At 42.9% G+C, this 12,799-nt stretch overlaps 1 protein-coding gene across 1 annotated transcript in view; it reads left to right on the top strand.

Annotated features, from left to right (window-relative positions):
* The window catches only part of Kiaa1217 (KIAA1217 ortholog), a 789,026-nt gene that overhangs the window by 293,288 nt on the left and 482,939 nt on the right, over window positions 1-12,799 (top strand). Inside the window, exon 3 of the mRNA XM_057787133.1 lies at window positions 9,273-9,420. The gene's annotated coding sequence lies outside the window, so the exon portion shown is untranslated. The remainder of the gene's footprint in view (window positions 1-9,272; window positions 9,421-12,799) is intronic.

The following is a 12,799-nucleotide window of genomic DNA, read 5'->3' as shown; positions in this document are numbered from 1 at the left end:
GATAGGAACAGAGAGGCAGTCTGCAGGGAGTAGAGTCTCTGCAGGGAGCCAGGGAGGGGTGGGGGTGGGGGTGTGAGGAACTTCTGAGTTCCCTGTCTGGGGCTGCTGCTGCGTCACAAACTCACCCCAGTGATGTCTCTGCTGGTACGGAGCTCAGATCTCCGTGTCGTAAACAAAGCGCCCACCTTGCTTGCTGCAGGCAGGCCAGTGAAACAAAGTAACTCCCGCCCGCCCTGAGGATTCGCCCCCAGTGCCCAGACAGGCTGAGCTAGGTGGTGTTATGTGCCCAAAGAAGGAAGGAGGCAGAAGCATGGAAGGTGATTTTAATGATTTCTAGTTTATCTTCCATTTTCCTTTTTTCTCTTTCAAACATGAGTAAATTCATTTACATTTCAGAAGAAAGCAGGGACAGTCCAGAAAGAGGAAGGAGTTCTGTATAACAGAGTCTCCAAATACATTCTTTACCTGGACTCTTTATCTCCTGTGTTCTATCTGGCTCTCATATACCTTATGGTCTGACCCTATTCTTGAATTATCTTTACTTCTCAAAATGTAATTCAATAAAATCAAATGTTGGTACGGAAAAGAAATCCAGGAAATTATCCAGCCTTTAAAACTTTTAGTGTCTGTGGCCATGTGTGTTTTCTCCAAAGAACCTGTTTTGAGAGCCCCCTTCCTCCCTGCCTTTTCCTGGAGCCCAGTACCCATGTAAACACTTGGAAGGTTGGTAGAGGCTGACAGTATTATTTGTTCCTGGAATGATTCTCTGCATGCTAGACAGGTATGAGGCCTCAGAAAGAGGAAGCCGTGCCTTGGGTTAATCTGCAGGAATTTCCTCGCATTCCTGGACCTCCAACTCCATCCGGTAGCTACCCAATTAGCTTCCTAAGACTCTGCTCAGGATTTCATTCCAAATTACAAGGGAGAATTAGTTAACACGTCTTGCTGATGGTTTCACCTTCTACATGCAAACCAACCAAGAGCTAGCTATAAGCAGAGAGCTTTGCGTTGCATTGAAAATATACTTTTATTATGTGAGCAAAGACAGAAGCATAGAAAGATGGTTAGGAAGATCTGAGGAAGAAAGGTTAACCATTTTCTTTAAGCAACTGGAAGCTGAATGTGAGTTCCAGAGTTACTGTTTGGCTACGGTTCTTTGTTTAAACACTGAAAATGTTTCCAAGAAGACAGGGAAAAGATGATGAAGTCACAGTATACCAGTATATTTAGATACTTTTTTTCTAAGATTCCAAACTGAACTTCTTCTTTCCTTAGGATAGGTTTAGATTCATATTTCTGAGACTAGCTCCCTCACTAAAATAACCATCTATCCCTCCTGCCCACAAATGCTGAGCAACTGAGAAAGAAATACTGCAACGCATCTTATAATGAGGGTGCAGGAGGAGTGGAATGCCTGCTGGCACGTGTCCTTTATGGTAATTGATGTAAAAGCGTGCAATCCACGCTTTGATTTCTATGGGAAGACGCAGAGAACAGGGTGAAGGCTGTGCGTGCTGCAGGTAGTGCTCCTAATTTTGAGAAAAAGAAGCTGTTTTGGCCTAGGAGGCTGTGGACTCACAGACTGCCCATAACTGAGCTTAACCTCGGTGACCATCAGAACTGACTGTGACAGTGAAGGAGCAGGTAGAAGGCAGGCGGAGCACTTTCCTCGGCTGCCCATCACTACAAGACATTCTCACATCATTGCCACCCCTCCAGTCCCCAAGTCTTTGCATCATTCCCTTGGTATTTAGAGTAGAGCCAGGTTAGCTCTCTGGACGCTGCCCACCCTGAGCCATGTCTGGGACAGGGAGGGACACAGGGTTGCACCCTCTCAGCTTCCTCTGACTGGGGGAGGCTGTTGTAGGTCTCTCTCTAACCACGGAGAGAATTTCCCACTAACGGAAAGTAATTTTGAATGATGGATCCACCCCCATCTTCACTATAGAGGGGGAAATATTAGAACACCCTGTAATGAAAATTCATGTGCTCTCTGTTGACTTATTAAGATTACTGCAGAGCTCACAGCATTGCTGTAAGCGTGGTTAATATCTTCTAATAATCTCTAGTGTTTTGCATTTTTAAAACTCAGCTCAGTAAAAGCGCAAGTCCTAGTCATTTTGCCTGTCTCTGTGATGAGATTATCCGAGGAAAAGAACTTCATGGAGAAGGGGTTTACTTGGTTCACAGTTCAGGAACTTCACGGAGAAGGGGTTTACTTGGTTCACAGTTCAGGAACTTCACGGAGAAGGGGTTTACTTGGCTCACAGTTCAGGACACTGTCCCCCACGCAGGCCAAGTCAGGGCAGCAAGAGCTTCAAGTGGCTGGCCCCATTCTGGCCACAGTCAGAAGAAAGGAGCAAGAAAAGCATGCTGCCTGCCGTCCAGTTAACTTTCTCCTTTACACTCCAGGACCCAGTCAAGGAATGGTGCCTTCCACAGTGGGGGGTCTCCCAACCTTAATTACAGAATCAACAAACCCCCCACAGGAGTGCTCAGAGGCAGTTTTCCCAGTTGATTCTAGGGTCTGTCTAGTTGGCAACTAGCACTATTACATTGTACATTTAATGGCAAGCGTCAAGGGGTGCAGCATGCAGGTTGGAGTCTGTTCTAGTTTACTTTCTGCTGCTGTGATACAGTACTCTAACCCAGTGGTTCTCAGCCTTCCGGACGCTGCGACCCTTAACACAGTTCCTCATGCTGTGGGGACCCCAACCATAAGATTATTTTCATTGCTACTTCATAACTGCAATATTGTTACTGTTACAAATCATAATGTAGGGAAGGGGAATGGGAGAGCCGGAGGGAAGTGGGAGGAGGGGAGGAAGTGGAAATTTTGAATGGTATTATTTATAAAGTAACAAAAAATATTAGAAAAAAAAACAAATCATAATGTAAATATCTGATATGCAGGATATCTCCCGTGAAAGGATCATTTGACCCCCAAGGGGGTCATGCCCCACTAGTTGAGGACCACTTCTCTAACCAAAAGCCACTTGAAGAGAACAGAGTTTATTTGGCTTACATTTCCTGGTCACAGTCCATCACTGAAGAACGGTGCTATTGAGAGGAACACTGCCTGCTGGCTTAGTGTCTGGCTCATGCTCAGCCCAGTACCATCTAGGAATGGTGCTGCCTACAGTGGGTTGGGTCTTTCCAGGTCAATTATCAGTGAAGACGCTCTCTCGCAGAGTTGGTCTCAGGCCAATCTTATCTGGGCAATTTCTCAACTTAGGTTCCTTCTTCGCAGGTGACTCTAGGTTGTGTCTAGTTGACAATAACAACCAATCTGAATGGTTATACATATGCGATGTGGTATTCTGGGGCTCAGGTAACTCTCATACACCAGAAGACTAGAGTATGACATTGCTAAAGTATTTGAATTAAAACCTTACCTTATTTATAATTTAAGTAATATAGGTCTGTTTATAGAATATAATTGTTACCATTCGTCTCTGTATAAAAAATGGAGTTACTTACAACCCTTTTAAACTGTTCTTATTTTCTTGAGCCCCTGTTCACTTATATGTTTGGTATGCTTAGCATAATAACGTCTGTCAGAGAGAAGTCATTCAATGAAGTCTTGTTGAATGGATGATTTAACTATATAACAAGTTTTGCTTTTGGTATGGAAAAAAAAAGTAACTACAATCAGATCCCACCAAAAGAGCTCATATTCTAGTAGAGAAGGCAGGAAGTGGGTGCTTTGGTAATGCAGGGTATGTTGTAAGTGACATGAGTAGATTCTGTCGTTTAGACTCATTTAGTTTACCATGTGGGTCACAAATATTTATTTAGTGAGAAAGACGACTAAATGGCAGGGTGCATTGTCATGGTCTTCATTACCTGTTCCACGTTGCAGATGATGAAACTGATTCTTTGATCAGTCAACTGGCTTGCCCAGACCTGGATAAAGCAGTAGTCTAAATACAAGGATCCCAAGGACAGGGTGAAGGCTGTTTGTCCTGGAGCAGAGCTCCTAGATGGAAGAAATACAAGTTGATTGATGCCAGGACGATGTTCTAATTTCATTGTTGCTGTGATAAACCACTCTGACCAACAGTAATTTCATGGAGGAAAGTATTCAGTTCAGCCTGTGTTTCTAGGCAACAGTCTATGACTGGAGGAAGTCTGAGCAAGAACCATGAAGGATAGCTGCCTCCTTGCCTGCTTTCTGGCTTGCCCATTGACTCATGCTCGGTTAGCTTTCTTCCATAGCCTAGAGTCCTGTATGGAAAGATGTTGCTGCCCACAGTGGGCTGGGACCTCTCACATCAATCATCAATCAAGACAGTCTCTTATAGGCATGGCCACAGGCCAATATGACTTGGGAAATTCCCCAGTTGAGACTCCCTTTGTTGACTCTGTGCTGTATCAAGTTGACAGCTAAAGTTAGCCCAGACAGATGATGTCTGAATTCAGATCTGGTTGTCTCAGCATAGCCACTACATTCACTGTTCTTTAGCAAAGGGGAATTAGTTAGGCTCTGCAGAGGAAAACCTGCTGCTCCGAGTCTCTCAAAGCTATATAGAGATTTTTCAGACACTAGACATTGAAGATGAGGGGCCTGCTAAGCAAGCCAAAACTGGAAATGAAGGGGGTTTGAATAGTCCTTTCAAGGGAGTAGAGATTAATTTCTACATGGTGGAGGACACAGAGGTGAGCAGATTCGGGATTTTAGCCCTTCTGACTATGGTCCTTGGTGCCTCTCCCAGTGACTTTGAGTCAGTCCCAACGTTGCTCGCATTTTCACCACGTCATTCTTAATCTCACTTGTCCCTGGAACTCAGCACAGATCAGCTTGAGGTCACATGCTTTTCTAGACTGCACCACCCCTGACCATGGAGGCATACTATCCAACCAAGGAAGAGAGCCTCCCCATCTGCCATGTTTGAGTGTTCTTGCTGCTCCAGCCCTCCCTAGTGGACCAACTTGATGATCTATCTAGAGATGGGGACCTCCAACACTGCCAGTTTTGAACTCCTTCCTTGACTCCATCAAACCAACAATGCCTAGCAAAAGCATAAAATGATTTATTTAGTATAACTATGTTTTAAAATCCTCTCATTTTTATTCTCTTTAAACAGTTAGGGTGGTTGGTGGTATTTGGTTGGTTTGTTTTTCTGAAATAGTGTCTCATGAGCTCAAGACTGGCCTCAAACTCGCTATGTAGTTGAGGATGATCTTGAAGATCTTGGGATTATTGCCACATCCAAATCTTAAATAGCATTTCTTTTACTCTGAATATTATTCACTATTTCACACTTGAGAAAACTCTTGTGTTTTGTTCTTGTATTTCTATCCATTTTGTGGAACAAAGTTATACTCCTCAAAGGAGAAAATTGCATCAACAGTCAATGGGTCAGGAAAGATTACATTTTTAAAATAGATGAACTTAGATGTCCACCAATAGATGAATAGAATTCAGAAAATATTTCCGACATTCATGATAGAATTTTATTCATCTGTACAGACGAGTGAAATTATGTCAGTTTCAAGACAAAGGATAAAACTGGTGACCATCAGGGAAGTAAGTGTATGACATGAAGGTAGAAATGGGAATCTTTGAGAAGAGAAGGGAGTAGAGGAAGGAGGAAAAAGAAGAGGTATGGATGGCTGAAGTATGCAGATGCTTGAATGAGTATATTATGAAGCCCATTAGTTATATAATTAACACACACTAATCCAGTCTTTATGAAGGTGAATTTTACAATTGCTTATCCCGTTAAGATTTTGCTGTCATGGGACAACCCTCTGAGGGCCAGCTTGTGACTCTGAATCACGGGATATTTCAATAATCCTGCCAACACAGTAAATTGCAATAAAATATTCACTCATTTATACCTGGCCATTGCATAGTCCTTTTGTTTCAAGGTTGTTTGGTTTGTCAGTAATAATTGGAGTTCAGATGACTTGTTAATATGTATCAAGTAAACATTCTCCTCCTCAGTGTTATAAGCTAAGTAACAGTATCTAAACTACCTCAGAGCCCTTTAATTTTATTAAGAGAAAAGATTTTTCAATTTAAACCAAGTACATTGTATGAATTCAGTTTTTTTTTTCAGCTGTAGACTGCACATGTTCTTATTCATTCATTATAACACAACCTTTTGTGGGCTTCTGCTTGGCCATTTTCATTAACCTAACTGAAGTTACCCATTTGTGTAAAAGGAAAAAACAATATTGGGAAATAATTGTGCTCTTCAATTCCGTGCTCCAATGAGTCTGAATTCTCCAGAATTAACCTACAGAATTGTATTATAAATATAATTAAGCAATAGATTATTATTATTAATTACTTTCCAATAAGTCCCAGTAACAAGAAAATAATTAAAGCATGTATTTCCCTGTCCTGCTCCACAGTACCTGCTGTGTGCAGTTCATCTACTTTCTCACCTGTTACAATTTCGTATTAAGCAAGCGAGGGAAAGGGGAATATAACATCAAGGGAGAACAAATGACACTTACACCAGTCTTTGGAACAAAATGGGGTCAGTGGGGGTGCAGGTAGAGCCGTGAACTGTAGAACTGGCACATCTAGAGCCTGAGTGAACAAAGCTGATGACAATGCTTCAGAGGGAGAACGAAAAAAAAAAAGAAAGAAAGAAAAAAGAAATAGGAGCAGCTTAGGAATAACTTGTCTCAAGCAATAGACTTGCATATACTCTCTAACTGTTGCCAACACTGACACACAGTAGCTTCTGAGAGATGTGGGTTTGAGATCAGGCTCTGCATGTACCGTGTGACTTTGAACAACATGTTTAATCTTCATGAGTTTCGTGCGCTCAGTTGCAAAGTGGCCCTAACATTGCTTAGCCAGGGTGGCTACATCCAGGATTGTATAATGCAGTGGGTAGGAAGCAAGGCCTGGGAAATCATATACTTACTGGAAAATCTTATAATTGATGTGTGTTTTTCCTGTTAAGTCTATATGTGTGTACATGTCTGTGTTTTCATTTGTGAATAAATACCCAAGTGTTTGAGTGTGATGCGATGCACATGTGGAAGTCATGAGACGGCATCAGATGTTCATCCTTGCCCTCCCCTTGTCTGAGACAGTCTGTAATGCTCACTGCTGCATATTACAGATGAATTGGCCCATAAGCCTCCAGAGATTCCTCTGTCTCTTGACTCCTGTCTTATTATAGGAGCACTAGGATTAGAGATGTGCTTTATTTATGTAGGGTCTGTGGATCCGAACTCAGGTCCTCGTGATTGCAAAGCAAGTGCCCTGCACATTGAGCCACCCCTCTAGACCTTGATAAGTAATTTTAAATTACCCACCCACCCCGAGTCAGTCAGGAGTCACCAGATTTCACCTCACCAATTTTCCTACAAAGATACCCAAGAAATAGATTGGTGTTATTCCAATACTAACTTGAAACAAAGAGGTATATTTTAAATATTTTATTAAGCATCACTCATTGACATAATCAGTGATTACACTGATATATAAATGCAAAGACACCAGAATTTGAAACCAAATCAACTTCATAACCTAGGTCCATGTCTCACTGAGAACATAGTTTGTTGAATCTGGGTACTCTAGTGTCGCTTGGTTCTGGCATGTCCTCCAAAGGATCATATGTTAAAGGTTGGTTCCCACCCAACGATCTTATTGGGAGGTGGTGGGAAGTTAAATATTTATGGGAGTGGGTTTCCTTGAAGGAAATATTGCAAGCCCGGCTCTTTCCCATCTCTCTCTCTTACTTTCTGGCTGCCATGAAGTTAAGAGACATCCTCTACCGTACTCTTTCACTATACCACACAATGCTACGACAAGGCCAAAGCAAGCAGCCACAAACTAAAACCATCAGCTCATATAAACCTTTCCTCTTTGTAAGCTGATTATCTCGGGTATTTTCTCACACCAATAGGAAACTGTCTCAGTCAAGCCAAAGAGAGAATCAAATTAGGTAAGAATATGCAAAGCAATGTGTTAGGAGTGGATTTGATCAAGATATATTGTCTACACATAGGAAAGTTGTAAAGGTTAAGTTAACACATCTTAAAAAGAAAAAACAAGCAAAAATTTGCATTTGCACATAATCTCAAAATGAAGCGGTCATAGAAGCCATAGTAGAAGCCATAATGTAGACTGGCAAAGCTGAGGGATTTATTCCTGACCCTCCAGCATCTCTGTGCTTTATTTCATTGATAATGAAGCTATGACTAGGGGTTAGTGGCTCAGAGACACAGACCTCAGGCTTTCTGGCACCTGGATCATTTACCTCTCCTGGTTTAGACATAGTATATAGAGGACCATTTTGATTCCAAAGTCATACTTTTTTAAAAGTAACTAAATATTAATTTAATGTTTAATTTAATAATTAGTTGAAGTCAGTACAATAACTAATCTGAATTCCATGTTTTAGAAACTTGAGTCAAAATGCAATGGTATTTTGCAATATATTTTAAATTACGATCAGTGGCATCTTTCATATTCTCATTCACCATTTCTTTCCACTTGAAATGTGTTTTTCTGGGCCCTGAGAGGGATTTTATAGCAGGAAAATGTCCATGGGGAAAACACGGCTTCTAAACAACCGGCCTGATCCGTGTGCACCAAGCCTGCTGCCATCAGCCAAATCGCCACAGCTTCTAGTCGCTGGGAATTTACCAATGGTTGGGAAAGAACAGAACGTCAGCTTCAGTTTCTGGGGCTTCTCAATGATCCTGCAGCCTCCCTACACAAATGTGCCTGTCATCCTTGGCCATAAATTTTAAATTTTTGAACCTGGGCAAGCCTGTTTAGGCTGCATTCTTTGTGCTGGGCAAGTCATGTCCCTAGTGGTCTAGTCACTGCATCTGTCCACAGTCCCATGTCATTTCCCACTTAGCCTGGATGATAGGATGATCACAGGATATAGTATCTCTGTGTGCTGGGCTCCCTGAGGGACAGTGCATGGCACTAAGGCACGGGGGAATGGGCTTCTCTCTGTACTGTCTGACTCCCAGTCAGCCTTCCCCGTTTCTGTTGCCCTCAACTATAGAAGCGTGCTGTTGTTTTCCTGGTTGGTCTAGTTCAGTGGATTTGCCTTGCCTTGTGGTATCTAACTCATGTTTTGGTTAAAAAGCAAGTGGTGGAAACTGCCAGTTAAGAGCCCTAAGTCTCAATAGCTGTGTGGAGGTCTGTGTGACGTCAGTGTGTCCTGCTCTACAGATCAGCATTCTTCTAGTCTTTGTTCTTCCTTTTTTCTGTCACACTGGGACCCTAAAATTCACGAAGCAGTTATTGGGTAAACAATTACACTATTATTTGTATTCAACAGATGGAAATGCTGGAATCCTGAGTGTGTAGCTGACTATACTGTATCCCAGAGACGAAAGTGGGACCACAGCCCAGAGATCATAAAAGTTGCCCTCAAAGGATTATACTACTCATCTGGTGACTCCTCCCCTACCCTGTTTTCTTCTTAGGTAAGTCCTGTGTTGTTGTTTTTGTTGTTTTTTTAACTTAATCATGACATGATTGAATTAATTATGAGACAAAGTTATTTTTGTAGAATATTACTTCCGGAGTTCTTCCCTGAGTCCAGGGAACACAATGTTGAGCCTGTGTGATAAACCATGCAGCTTTTCCATACATACTTCTTCTGAAATGCGGCTGTATACTGCTTCATCTCTTATTTAGTGGTTGTGTTCCCAGTGGTAGGAGCAGATGTGCTGTTTTCCAAGATGCGTATCATGTTCACTGACATTGCTAAGTCTGTCTTGTTTAGACTCTACCTTGAAGCTATCATAACCACTACAGAATAAGAAAATACTCAAAAAACATGCTTTCTTTGTCCAAAGTTATCTGCATGGATGGCCTTGGGTATCTAGATAAGAAATTGCCCTAGCGACATTCCCATCATATTTATTCAGCCTGTTTTCACTATAAATCTATCAGTTCTAAATATTGGACCCAGAGAAAGGTAGTAAAGAGACTAGATCTTACCATGCTACCATTTTTATTTAACTTTGTTCTTGATTTAGTGTTTATCTTAGTTACTTTTGCATAATGACCTCAAATCGCTAAAAGAGCAACTTGAAGGGAGAGAAGTTTTGGGTGGGTCACAGTTCCACGAGGTTTATTTCCTGGCCACTCAGCTTAGCTTTGTGGACTTGTGCAGAGAGAGCAGCATGGCAGCAGGATGCATGACAGAAGGCACGTGTTCACTTCACAGTGCTCAGAAACAGGAAAATGCCAAAGAGCCAGGGACAAGCAAGACTCCCCAGCAACCTGGCCCCAGTGACCTATTTCCCTAGGCAAGCCCCCCTCCTAAGGCTTCCCAAACCTCCCCAGACAGTACTGCCTGTGGGGAACCAAGAATTCTAAACAATAGCCTGTGGTGTTCCATGTTGAATCCTGATCAAAAGTCAGACACACCATAGAGCCAGCACACCTGATAGTAGGCAGGACCTAGCTATGAAGTTTTGCGAACCACGGGGAGGAAGCTATTAACATGTCCTATAGCATCTGCAGGAGCCAAAATGTCAGCTTCCAGGTCAGTTTCAGCTCTGGGATAGGAAGTTCCCTGGGTGGTTAGACTTACAAAACAGTGTCTGAACCGAGGGAAACAGAGTCCGCTTCAGCTCGTCTGAGAAGCTGCAGGGCTGGCTGACTTGATTAGAAGGCGGCCACACGGGAACATTGGCCTCTGCGTACTGAAGCCTAGAGTGGCTGGTTCCCTTCACTCCACCAGAAGCTGCCAGACCTCAGAAACGGAGTCAAGAGGCTTCTTCACCCCCGTGATTTACTCCGGTTTCCCTTTGTACACATATGGACTCTATTTTCTCCTGTCTTTATAAATATTGTTGTGACTGCCTCTGCCAAGCTACCTTTCTCACCCCAGGGAGAAGCCAAAGACCAGACACACACACACACCCCACCTCCCACTCCCGTCCTATTAGACACAACTGCAAGGGGCTGGAGCAATTTGGCCAGTCAAAGTGATGTGTGTATTTGAGTCTTTACAGAGCCAGGCTAAGCTCAGAGTCAGGGGGCTTCCATAAATAACCCGTATCCCTCTCTGTGTGTGGTTGAGGCTGGAATGCCTTTTTCTTCAGAGCTGTACAAGTATCAAAGATCAAAGAGTCGACCATTTCTGGATGTGCTGTTCATTGCAAAGCCACTGTTCTCTGTGGGAGGATTCTGGCGAAGGCAGCAGACCTTCTCCTTACCGACGGTTGGGGCTGGTGGGTGCTCAAAGAACCCACAGCTAAAGGACTTTTTGTAAAATACAGATGAAAATTCACTTTCAAGGCAAGTGAAAACTGGAATCATTTGGGGTATGGAATGTGGTAGGAGGGAGAAGAGAGTAAAAAAACTGACCCATTACCGCATGGAATGTGGTTCAAGACTAACCGGACGTAGAAGAATAACCCATGTAATTTACTTATCGGTGAGCAGGCATTAGAGAGAGCCTTTGATAAGCAGAGCGGAACATATACAGGGATTTGGATTTTTAACCCCTAACTAGATAATGTACTTGAAAAAAAGACTTTGAAATTGTTTGCTGGGGTATAAAAAAAAAGTATGTTTCAAATCTCAGGATGATGAATAATCACGACACAGAAGATAACAGCTGCTCTCTAGTCCCTGTCTGGCTGTGTGTCACGTGAGGTGCAGACACACAATATCTTTAGTCCTCACAGCTGTGCACAGGGGGCCTTGTCGCCCTGCCTTACACATAGGATAATGGGCTCCACACAGTGGAAATGCTTGACTTAAGGTCACACTGTGATTTAGTAGAAAGTCCAGTACTGGACAGAGCTCTGGAATGGAGTGGATGTGGCTGTCGCTTAGCCTAGTTTAGTCCTTCCGGCTTCTGCTGCAGTTTCTGGCCTGCGTTGTGGAAGTTGATGGAGCTCTTTGCCTTCTGAGTGTGGGAGCTTTACAGAAGTCTGGGATTGCTATGGTTCAGGCTGGACTAGATGGTCCCAAGTCCAGTGTGCCTGGTTTCTCACTGCACTGGCTCATCTGGGCATGCTGCGACTGGTAAAACTGCATCATACTGCCAGTGGGTTTCTCACTGCACTGGCTCATCTGGGCATGCCGTGGCTGGTAAAACTGCATCATACTGCAGGTGGGTTTTCCTGTGGAAAATGTGTCCTAAACTCTGTGATAAAGAAACCACGACAGAGAAGCTGGAGAGAAGACTCCATGGTTAAAAGTACTGGCTATTATTCCAGAAAGCTCAAGTTCAGTTCCTAGCACCCACATGGCAGCTCATAACCATCTATTACTCTGTTCCTCGAGGATCTGATGCCCTCTTCTGGCTTCGATGGGCACCAGGTATGCACATGGTACACAGACATACATGAAGGCAAACATTCATGCACATAAAATAAACTTTAAATATAAAAAAAGAAAGCATGTTAAGGTAAATATTTGATAAGACTATTATATCTGAAAGAACCCTTGTGGGATACTGTGGAGTTTTATGCAGCATGTAAAATCCTTTCTCTGAACTCTCAAAACACTGAACCTGTATGTCTGTGTGGGTGGCCTGTTGCTGTGACCATCTTGGGCAGTCAGACCTAATCACTCATATCCGGTACAGAAAAGTACATAAGTAAGTGCTTCATCTGGTGTTCTTTGCGTGGGGTTAGAAACCAATGTCTGTGGGTGACACCTTCACATACTTGGCAATGACAGACAAAAGAACCATTTCCTGAAATAAACTATGATAATGAGTATCACGTTTTAGCTCCCCATTCCTTACAGTATCTCCATTTTAGTAAAAATTCTGAATGGCATGAGACTTTCAAAGAAAGCTACAAGAATAGTGTAAGGAACCCAGGGATTAGAGTC

The sequence above is a fragment of the Chionomys nivalis genome, chromosome 13 (assembly GCF_950005125.1).
Source record: "Chionomys nivalis chromosome 13, mChiNiv1.1, whole genome shotgun sequence".
Lineage (NCBI taxonomy): Eukaryota > Metazoa > Chordata > Mammalia > Rodentia > Cricetidae > Chionomys > Chionomys nivalis.
This window is presented reverse-complemented; position numbering and strand designations above follow the sequence as displayed.